The sequence below is a fragment of the Rhinolophus ferrumequinum genome, chromosome 9, assembly GCF_004115265.2.
Source record: "Rhinolophus ferrumequinum isolate MPI-CBG mRhiFer1 chromosome 9, mRhiFer1_v1.p, whole genome shotgun sequence".
NCBI classification, from domain to species: domain Eukaryota; kingdom Metazoa; phylum Chordata; class Mammalia; order Chiroptera; family Rhinolophidae; genus Rhinolophus; species Rhinolophus ferrumequinum.
Window position 1 is genome coordinate 54,461,032 of NC_046292.1, and position 9,253 is coordinate 54,470,284.

The following is a 9,253-nucleotide window of genomic DNA, read 5'->3' on the forward strand; positions in this document are numbered from 1 at the left end:
CCGGCTCTCATGAAACCTGGTGAAACCCACAAACAAAAATAGAAAACGTATGAAACATCAGAATTTAATAATTGCGGGAAAATAAAGAAGAAAAGAAAAGAAAAAAAAAGAATGAAGGAGAGAAGTAGAGAGGTTGCACTTTTAAATGATGTTGTCATGGAAGTCCTCACTGAGAAGGTGGCATTTGTGCAAAGACCTGAAGGAGACATGAACGCACTCCACGTAGAATTCTTAAAAAAAAAAAAAAAAAAAAAAGGTGGGGGGGACGTAAAAGTAGTCAAGTTTGCCCTGAGGTTGGAGCTTGCTTGAACATTTAATCAAAGTATGGATTTATGTGTGTCTGGGAAATAATTAATGTGCAATTATTATGAGGTAAGGTACAGAGGGATAAAATGAGGACCTACATTGTGTAGGTCCACGCAAGTCACTGAAAAGAGTGGCTTTTTATATACCACAAAGTACACAAATGTTAAGTATACAGATCAATGAATATTGACAAATGAATAGTTCTGTGGAACCATCAGACTGATCAACATAAAAAAAAAAAAATGCACTCCTCACCCCAGAAGTTTTCTTGTGCCCCCAGACCAGGCAAGCAATATTTTTATTTTTATCATTATAGACTAGTATTGCATATTCTTGAACGTTATATAGACATAATCATCCAGCATGTACTTTCTGCTGCCTGGCATTAGTGCAACATTACATGTGAAGGATAAGTATAATTATATTAGTAGCTCACTTCCGGTTTTTGCTAGGTAGTATTCCATTGTATAGATATAGTATGGCTTGTTTATTGAAAACGTTTTGGGTTGTTCCTAATTTGGGGTTACCAACATTGAGTTTACAAGTCTTTAATTCATATTTTTCTCTTGACTGAACACTAAGAACAAAAATTGATGGGTCATAGGTAGGTGTGCTTTTAACTATATTGGAAATTATTCAAAGGGTTGTACCATTTACACTCCCACTAACAATATATGAAAGTTCCAGTTGCTCCACATCCTCCACAGTACTCAATATTGTCAATCTTCTCAGTTTTAGCCATTTACATGATAATTAACAATGCCCAGAATCTCTACATAGAGTTAATTTCATTTTAATTGGCAATTTTAATTTTAATTATTTTAATTATTGATCTGTAGGAATACTTTACATATTCTGATACAAGTCTCTTTTTAGATACATGCATTGTAAATTTGTCTCCCTGTGGCTTGTGCTTTTACTTTCTTAATAGGCACTTTGAACTTGTTTTATTTATTTATTTATATTTTGCTGAAAGTTTTATTATGAATGGGTTTGAATTTTGTCAAGTCATGTTTTGTATCTGTGAAAATAACCAAGTATTTATTGATTTTCTAATTTTGTGAGGGGGCTGCTTATCTCTAGTTTGATTACATTTTGGTGAGAAAATATTTTCTGTATGATTACAATGGTTTGAAATATATTGACAGATGTGTTTTGGCTCAGATATTTTTAAGTGCAATTGAAAGTAATGTGAATTCTATAATTATTGAATATAGTATTCTATAAATATCAATTATATCAAACAGGTTAATGTGATTCTTCAGATCTCCTAAGGTCAGTAACAAGGCAGGGACTTCCACTCTTACCACTTCTACTCAATATTATACTAGTTTGCTAGCCAGTGTAATGAAGTTAAAAAAGAAATTAAAAGCATATAGATTGCAAAACAAGAAGTAAAACTGTTTTGATCCCTTGTAAAAGTGATCCAATACATAGTGGTGGAAGGAGAACTGACTGGGTGGTGAACACACAATGTGATATATAGATGATGTAATACAGAATCGTACACCTGAAACCTATGTAACTTTACTAACAATTGTCACCCCAATAAACTTTAATAAAAAAAAAGTAAAAGTAAAACTGTTTTTCACTTCAAATGAAATGATCATATACATAGAAAACACTAATAAACTGTACAGAAGGAAAAAAAGTATTTTCCCTTGCACCATCCAAGCTTCTCCAGCTGGAGCTCTGTATTGGACTGATAAAAGACATTAACAAAAGAGAAACAAACAGAAGTAGTATGTGCATTGCATTTACATATGGGAGCTCTCAATGATGAGTAACTCAAAGGAGTGGTTAGAAGTTTGGTTTATATAGCATATTAACAAAAGAACAAACATTTTTAGAGAACTGAAAAGACAACAGAAAACTATTCAGACGTCCTAAAATGGTAAATTGTAGGAAGGCAAACATAAGGGTGAATTAATAGACAATAAGCACTAGCTAGCAAAGCTTACTATGGCGTCTTCTCCTGGCTGAGAAGAGTCTAATAGTGTCTCTGGTGATTAATTTTGTCTTTCCTGGTAGAGAGGGGAAAGAGGAAACCTTTGTAAGTTTATGTCCTACTCTTAGGCAAATAGGGGGAAGGAAGAGAACTCTTCTTGTATCTGCTTCTTCTCAATTGCCTTCCGCTCAAAATAATCCTTACACCAAACTGGTATATATTGAAATGGCATATTCTGCTACCCTACACAATGTATGAAACAAATTTGCTAAAACTAAGTGAAGTTAGCTATTTATTAGGTTGTAAGGTCAATATACAAGCATCAATTGTATTTGTATATATTAGCAATACACAATTTGGAAGTAAAAGTTTTAGAAATGCCCTTTAAGGTAACATCAAAAATGATTAACAAAATGTATGTAAGACCTATACAATGAAAACTACAAAACATTGATGAAAGAGATTAAAGTCAATCTAAATAAATAGACAAATAGACCATAGTTATTATTTGGAAGACTCAGTACTACAGTACATTGTTTATACTGTAGTATTTCTGAAATCTGTACAGATTTATTGTAACTCTATTCTTTAATTTAACTCTATTTAAGATCTCAGCAGATTTTTAGTGGAAATTGATGATTTTATTCTATAATTTATATGAGAATAAAAAGGACATAAGATAGTTGAAACAATTTTGAAAAATAAAAAAATGATGGAAGACTAACACTAGTTAATTTGACCATTTACTTTAAGTCTACAATAATTAAGTCAGTGAAATAACATAACAATGATCAGAGATCAATGGGAAACTCTAGAAATAGACCTACTCATTTATGGTCAGTTGAATATTGACCAAGATGCCAAAATAATTCAAATAGAGTTAGAAAAACTAAACTTCCATTTGGAGGGAAAAAAAAAAAAGGTTTTATTGTAATCTCACCCATTAAAAAATTAACTCAAAGTGGATTATAGATCTAAAAGCAAAAATAAATCTACAATACTTGTAGAAGGAACATAGAAGGAAATCTTTACAACTTTGGGCTAGGGGAAATCCTTTTTGGTAAGTCACCAAAATCACAAATCAGTAAAAGAGCTGATAAATTGTACCTCAGTAAAATTAAAAACTTCTGATCTTCCCAAAGACATCTTTAAAAATTAAAACTCAAGTCACAGGCAAGGCAATAATATTTGCAATATGAAAACAAATATGCATACAGGATAAAGAACTCTCAATAGCAATATAAATAACACAATTATAAATGGGATAATAATATGAGCAAACACTTAACACAAGAAGGTGTATAAATGACCAACTAGGATATGAATAAATGTTTAACTTCACTAGCATTCAGGGAAACGCAAATTAAATTCACAATGAGATAGCAATACACACCCACCAGAATGGCAAAAATTAATGACTAGCAATATAAAGTATTGGTGAATATATGAAATGAGCATTGGCAAAAAGAAAACACAAAATAGTAAAGTACTTTAGAATATATTTTGGCAATGTTTTATACATTTAAGCATATATTCAATATCATCCATTTACCAGTTGCTTGAGGCAATAAAAAATATTATGTCCACACAAAAAATCTTAAGGAAATGTTCATAAAAGCCCCAATTTTGAAACAATGAAACTACCTCTCAACAGATGAATGGATAAATTAATTGTGGTTTATACATACAGCTGAATACCACTCAACAGTATAAAGAGATACAAACCACTGGCTACATTCAACAGCATAGATGAATATCAAAAACACAATGAACAAAAGAAACCAGATGCAAAAGAGTCTTACTGTATGATTCCAATTGTGTAAAATGATAAATTAGGCAAAATTAATCTATAGTGATAGAAAGAAGATCAGTGGGGGCCTTGTGCCAGATGTGTGTCTGATCAACTCTAAGACACATGAGGAAATTTTTAGTATTGTTTCAAAAGAAGTTAGGAACAGGGATTCTGCATCTGAAAGCATTGTACACATTTTCAACTTCAAACTGCTTAATAAAGCAAAACTTAATTCTATGTTTTATATAAGAGACCCATTTTAAATACAATGATTCATAAAGCTGAAAAATAAAGGTAAAGACAAATATTCATCAGGCAAATACAAATAATAAGAAAGCAAGAGTTAGAATGATATTTAACAAAGCAGAATCTACCCAAAAAGCATTGACTGAGCCAAAGAAGGACACTTTAAAACATTAAGAGCCCTGTTCTACAATAAAAGTATAACACTTATAAATATCTATGCACCAAATTACACAACATTGATTTATATAAAACGAAACTTCAGAAGAAATAGCTAGGAAAATCAAAAGAAAAAGAGTAACAATAGGAGGCTTTAACATACCATTGTCAATGTGAGATAAGTGGACAAAAGCTAAGTATATAGATCTAAACATATACTACACTCAGATAACAAAGAAAATACCTTGTTCTCAAGTGCACATAGAGCACACGTAAAAAATGACCAACCATAAAGTAGAAATATTACAAACAATTTGTGATCACAATTCAATAGAACTGAAAATTAAAGATACCTGCATCTTTCTCTCCCCCACACAAAAAAAGAGTCCTTCTACTGTAGAGATCTTTGATAAAACAACTCGTTGATGAAAGGAAAAATGCAAACAAAAAAATATAGAATACCTGAAAATAGTAATGAGTGAAAACTGCATATAATACTTTATCAAATGTATTTGAACATTGAATAGAGGAAAATTCATAGTCCTAACATTTATATCAATAAAAATTAAAGATGACAGAACTACTTTTTGGAGATCCAAGATGGTGGAGTAGATAAACACTGCCTGCATCTTTCCATGAACGCATTAAAATTACAACTAAATTATAGAACAGTCAACCTGGAGAACCATCTGAAGTCTAGCCAAACAGAAGTCCTATAACTAAAAATATAAAAAAAGAAGCCACATCAAAACTGATAGGAGGCGTGGAGACATGGAACAGGCCCCAAACCTCCCTGTGGTGGTTGAGAATCAAGAGGGATATCTCAACCATGGAGTTTCCCCTCTAAGGAGCGAGGGATCCAGCCACCCACACCAGACTCCACGCACACCAGACTCCACAACGTGGAGTATTGGTGCCAGGAAGAGCCCCCCCCCCCCAACATCTGGCTGTGAAAATTGGGAATTTAGTAGGAATTCAGACCGTCTGTGTGGGATGCAAGCCTGCGGGGAAACCCAGACATCCCTTAAATGGTTCATGCGCAGGTTCACTCGCTCGCAGTTACTCACCTTAGGCTCCAGCGAAGGGACGGTGACTCTGGAAGCCTTGGAGAAATACAAGGGACAGACTGAGGTGTGTGGCTTTACAGGGAGGAGTAGAAGACAGTCAGCATTTTCCTTGTGAAGGGTTCTACTCCCTGCAGCCAGCAAGCAGGCACCATCTTTCCTACATTGAGCCCGCTCCCAAAGCCCAAATCTGAATCTGATTAACCTGATGAGCTCTGCTGATCCACCCTGCTGAGTCACTGAGAAGCCGCCCCTGAGAATCAACTCCTACAATGGCAGAGGCACTTTCTCCGAGAGTAGCCAGTGTGGCCCACATTGCACTTTTTCTTGGAAAACTATCAGAGGCCGCGGACCCCAGGTAGGTGGCACTTGGTCTCAGTGTGCTCTGAGACTTTCGCTGAGTTTCTCCAGGCTCAGCACTGGCACCAAATCAGAGTCTACATTAACATGTGACCACAACTCTTCCTGCTCTAATGACTCCCTGAGATTGTACCTCGCCCAACTTTCATACCACACAGGGCTGTATCAGTGGCTGACCCTTAAGGGAGCTGGCAGGAGGCTGCAGGCCTCAGGGTGTACTGGCTTTTTGAGGACCCAGGTCCGGTACTGGGAGCAGACGTCCTCAGTTCATAGCATGGTTTAGCATAGGCAGTGAACAACTGTGGATTGCTTTGTAGCTCTTAACAGGTAACCCCCTGGCCTATCACAGGCAGTAGGTGACCTAGGCCTGCACTGGAACTCCTCTCAAGAGACCCCAGAACCAACATATTTGGAGATTGCCTTCAGACCACAGTAGAGCACTGTCCAAATAGCTCCACAAGAAGCACACATGAAGGTTGTCTAAACAGGCACCAGAGCCTGCCGGGGTGAATCCCACTCAGTGGGGTAAGCCCCACACACAGCAGCCCATAAGCTGCGAACATGGCCAAATCCCACAGCCAATCAGCCTGAGGGTCAATCCCACCCACTGACATGCCAACATCAATCAAGGCTCAACTATAATAGGAGGACACACATAACCCACACAAGGGATACCCTTGGAGCATGGCAACAGCTACATATCTATCAACAATTACATTCAATATAATGGTATATGAATTAAATGCTCCAATTAAAAGACATAGAAGGGAGGGCTGAATGGGTAAGAAAACAAAACCCTTTAATACGCTGTCTACAAGAGGCTCACTTCAGATTGAAAGACATACACAAACCGAAAGGAAAGGGATGGAAAAAGATATTTCATGAAAATGGAAATGAAACAACAACAACAACAACAAAAAAAAAAACAGCTAGAGTAGCAATACTTACACCAGACAAAATGGAGTTTAAAACAAAGGCTATAACAAGAGACAATGAAGGAACCAGTAATCCCACTTCAGGGTATTTATCTGAAGAAACCCGAACACTACTTCAAGGGTACCTGTGCATCTATATGTTCATTGCAGAATTGTTTTAATGGCAAAGATGCGGAGGCAGCCTGGGGGTCCGTCGATGGAAGAATGGATAAAGAGGAAGTGGTATATATATATAGCTCAGCCATGAAAGGAAATGGCTTCTTGTCATCTGTGGCAGCATGGATGGACCTGGATGGTACTTTGCTGAGTGAAGTGTCAGACAGAGTAAGACAGATGCAATATGATTTTGCTTATATGTGGAATCTAAAGAACAAAATAAACAAATAAATCAGAAATAAACTCATGTTTTCTGTACCGGAGAAAACATTTTGATGGTTGCCAGATGGATAGGGGTTGGGGGTGTAGGTAAAAAAAGAGGAAAGGATTAAGAAGTACAAATTTGTTGTTACAAAGTAGTTATGGGGATGTAGGGTGTCAGATGTTTATTAGATTTGTTGGGGTGATAGATGGGAGAGGGTTGGGGCAGGGTGAAAAAAGTGAAGGGATTAAGGGGTACAAATTGGTAATTACAAAATAGTCAAGGGGATGTAAAGTAAAGCATAGGGAATATGGTCAATTATATGGCAATAACTATATATAGTGCTAGGTGGATACTAGACTAGTCAAGGAGCTCACTTCTTCAATTATATAACCACTATGCTGTACACCTGAAATCAATATAAAATAATATTGAAAGTCAACTGTAATTGGAAATTTTTTTGTGTGAAAAGGGGGAAAGGTAAAAGGGAGTAAAAGATCCAAATTTCCAGGTATGAAACAAGTCATGGAGATATAATATACAGCATAGGGAATATACTCAATAATAGTATGGTGTCACATGGTTGTTGGACTTATCATGGTGATCATTTCTTTAGGTATATAAATGTTGAATAACTTTGGTGTACCCCTGAAACTAATATAACATTATATGTTAGCTATATTTTTAATAAAAACCTTAAAGAAAATTAAAGATGACAAATAAAGTCTCAATTACCAACTCAGGAAGCTTGAAAATAAACAATATAGTAAACCAAAAGTACATAAAAATTATGTAATAAAAATAAATGCAGAAAATAAAGTTGAAAAAACTCAGATTATATTAGTAAATCAAAACCCTGGTCTTAAAGATATCAACAAAATAGACAAATCACTTGCTATTTTAATTTTAAAAAGCTGAGCAAACACAAACATGCAAAATAAGAAATTACAGGGGGAAATAACTATTGATACACAAAATTTAAAAGATAGATTACTTTGCAAACTGCTATACAGATAATGATTTTATTATTATTCTTTAGTTTCTAAATATACGTTTACGCACTTTGTATAAATTTAACACAATGTGTTATATAGATGATGTATCACAGAATTGGGCACTTGAAACCTATGTAACTTTACTAACCATTGTCACCCCAATAAGCTAATTTTAAAAATTAAAAATAAAATTCCTAATAACAAAGAAAATGCAATATTAGGTAAGAGTATTAATTAAGAGAACATCAATACAGTAATGATGCAACATTTTCTGAAAGAGTAGTTTAATTTTACCGGTATTTTCATTTAGTTGTTGCCGAAGTATAAAAGAAACCAGCAAACTGGTTCTATTTACTTCCTCAAGAAACCCATTTGACATTGCACTGTGTGTCCTCCTCCCATATTAGATGACAGAAGTTGAACTGTCTATGCTTTCTCTGGGCGTCAGTGGTTCTCAAAATTATCACCCTTTCAGGTCCATTGGAAACAACAGGAGGCTTCTCTATTGCTTTAAAAATAAAATTCTTTAGTAAACTCCTTATCTCTCTCCGAACTTTTGATAACACTTTATATGATTTTTCCACTTTATGCCCATCATTCTGCGTTTTTATCCTCTACTTGAAGCCTTTTTGTTTTTGTTTTTGTTTTGTTTTTTCTTAGATTCGTCTGCCTCTTGGTTTCTTCTGCTCATTCAGTCATCATCTTCCTTCTGGACTTTCAATCACATGATCCTTCAGTTCATGCTCACTAACAGCTCTGTTCTCTCTTTATTCCCTATTAACATTTCTCAGGATGAGATTCTGGCCTACATATTCCCTCTTCACTATTTACCACATTGTGCCCATTCATCGTATATGCCATTGGCTACGCTGGGGAAAGGAAATGTATTTTATTTTTTTTTAGCAGGCTTGATTTTCACTTTATTTTTCTTGTATAAAATTATGTGGCAGCCACAGCTGGAGTCTGGGTACTTTGCACAGAAACTCTGGTATGGGTCTTTACGAGATGTTCAGTGAATTCCTGATAGGGAGACTTGGTGAATACGGTTTCTTTCCAGAGGTCAGGGGTGAGAAAGCTGTAGGTCTTAGAGAAG